This window comes from Phascolarctos cinereus, unplaced genomic scaffold (assembly GCF_003287225.1).
Source record: "Phascolarctos cinereus isolate Bilbo 61053 unplaced genomic scaffold, phaCin_HiC Scaffold_726;HRSCAF=1367, whole genome shotgun sequence".
Taxonomy (NCBI): Eukaryota; Metazoa; Chordata; class Mammalia; order Diprotodontia; family Phascolarctidae; genus Phascolarctos; species Phascolarctos cinereus.
In genome coordinates, this window is record NW_027556098.1 from 30036967 (window position 1) to 30039857 (window position 2891).

The following is a 2891-nucleotide window of genomic DNA, read 5'->3' on the forward strand; positions in this document are numbered from 1 at the left end:
TTAAGAATCTGGCCTATATGGCTCATCTTTAATAAACTTTGTTTTGGCTGAAAGAAGATTTGGGTCAAATTCTTTTGGACAGGCCCAGCGTGTTGTGATTTTGGGCATCTAAACCTAGCATCTAAACTTCAACATTAAGACTTCAGAGAATGCCTCTATGTATTTGTTATTTAACAAGAAATCAGCCAGATATCCACTCAGACCAACACAGTTTTTGATAACATGTGCATTTATTTGTATTCAGAAATACAAATGTTAGAATCAAAATACAAATACAAAGATTGTCCTAGAGTACAGCCCTATTCCTTAACACAGTCATGTGGAAATCTAGATCTCTTCAAAGGGAGAAAGTTGCAGTTTGGAGAAGTTGAGCAGATGAAGCAGGTGTCACAGGAGAGTTTTCTGGATCACTTGGTGGGCAGTGAGCTTTACAAGGGTGGGCATCTAGGCTAGAATGGCATACTAGCACTACCTGTATTGTCAAGGCACATTGGGCACAGGATTTTACTTTCATTTTTACTACAACACCACAAGCTGTACTGCTAGCTAAGGAATCACACATCCTCAAAAGAACAGAAAGGAAAAGATTATAATCAGTATCCTTTGAAAAAGTTCCATCTGGTATCATCAACAACAGAATTTGTTTCATGACCCAGACTTGACTCATAGCAAAGAAGTCACACATCCCTCACATACAGTGAAGGATAAGAAAGATGTTATTTGAGGCAGCATGGTGTCAGGGGATAGAACACTGGCCCAGGGATTAGCTAACCTGGGTTCTAGGCCACTAACTAGCTGTATGACCTCAGATAAGTCATTTCACCTCTGTAGGCTTTGGTTTCCTCATCTGTAAAATGAGGGGGTTGGCCCTGATGATTTTTCAGGTCCTTCCAAGCTTTCAAGTTCTATGATCCCCTTTTCCACCCTGATACAACCATCTGAATTTTTTTTAATCTATTCACAGTCATCATTAGTTTCCCTTTAATACAATAGAGGATGCTGTGATGAGAACATCAACATGGATAAGTCTTGCACCAGAATGCTTGGCACAGTGCCCAGTGGATGGTAAACAATAAATGCTTGCTGGTTGATTTTTCTTCTCAGCTTTGAGATTAAAAAAAAAAAGCTCTCTGGGATATCGCAATATTTTACTTAACTGCATCACCTCAGTATAAGCAAAGAGCCCTTTAGCATACAACCATTTGCATTCTGTGGCAAGGTCTCTGTGGTTCAGTGGGTCTGAGTAGACTTGATTCTTTCTCAGCTTTTGCCTGAAAACTCCTATTTAACTAGTCTTCCAAAGGACCATTTGCCAATATGATAAAGGGCTCTATTTTGATCTTACTTGAGTATACCTGATGGGCATGTAAACCTTTAGGACTTCCCATAAAACAATTCTAAAGCAGAAAATAATAGTGTTATATTCTTTCTCACAAAATGACTTATTTGTTTGGTACTAGGAAAACTTTTTGCCTTAATTGGGCAATGCAGATAAAAGAACAATTAAGATTGACCTTATAGTCAAGAACATCTGAGTTCTAGTCCTGCCCATATTAGCTATGATATAAATCACTTAAGTACCCCATTCAAATCTTTGAGGTTCTGGAATGTATCATTGGAGGGAGTTCCCTCTTGTGATGAAATGACAGGTCTAGAACCCTTCCCCACCAAGTAAAATTACCAATGTCCCAGAAATCTCAGTGAATAAACTGCTTTCTTCTTCATAGTCTTAAAAGTAGCTCAACAATAGGCTGTCCGGAGGAAGCTTTCAACTTTTCCATTTCTCAGTGAGGGATCAAATTTTCATACTCCCAAAGGGGTTTCTTTTCAGTCACCACTGTAAGGTGATAGCCAGGACTAAAGGTCCTATAATAGAGAATTCATAGACTCATAGGCATAATGGCAAATATAAAGAAGAGAAGGCCTCTTCTTCCCTGTAGGAAGGTATAAGGATTAACTCTTGAGATTGTAGTTCCTCTTTACCAATGAACTATACTAACTTGTTGCCAGTGTGGGTAATGGGCCTCTCTACTGGTGGAAAATTGACTAAATGACGTTGTTCCCTACCCCTTAACAAGTTGACAAAGACTCAAACATGTTAAAATTATTTTTGAAATTTTTTTTCTAATAAAATGAACTGATTAATGCCTGTGAACATAATATAAAATGCACAATTATTCCCTTTTAGGCTTAAACAGTACCCTAAGGAAAATTCTTAACACAGTGAATGTTATCATGGAGGGCTTCTGGGGTTATATCTTTCAAGAGCCATGTTACCAGGTGCAAGTTGGTTTCTTCTGGCAAACCCTGGTACCTCTGCTGCTCATTCTACAATTACTACTGAGTTCCTAAAGTGAGGGAGGGGAGATAGGGAAAGAGCTACCAAGACACCAGATATTACTATATTTTTCATCTGACATCCTGGGAAACACCAAATTACATTCTTAAGACCTGGATGGCATAGTTTGTTTGACCTTTATCTCTATTCATTTCCTTTCCTGCATGAGTGAAATACTGCTATAAAATAAGCTGCAATAGGTCACTTTCTCCTTTGTTCCTTGCCCTGTAACTCTGGCAGAGAAAGAAAAAAAAATGATTATTTTTTTTTAGAGCTAGTGTAACCTGAAAGGTTTGCTACTATGTTATTGGAAGCCCAAGGGTTCAAAGGTAGGTGCCTGGCTTGTCTACTAACAAATAAGAAATATCATAGCCAAACTGAATGGACTGGCTGCGACTAAGACAAAAAGAATCATTTAATATGAGGAATGCCAAAATTTGAACAAAAGCTTCCAAGAGAAAATTTATCAGCCAATAAGTAGATCTATGTAACACTTACTATAAATGTGAGCTACTCCCTACATAGGGCCCATTTATTCTTAAATAAAAAGAAA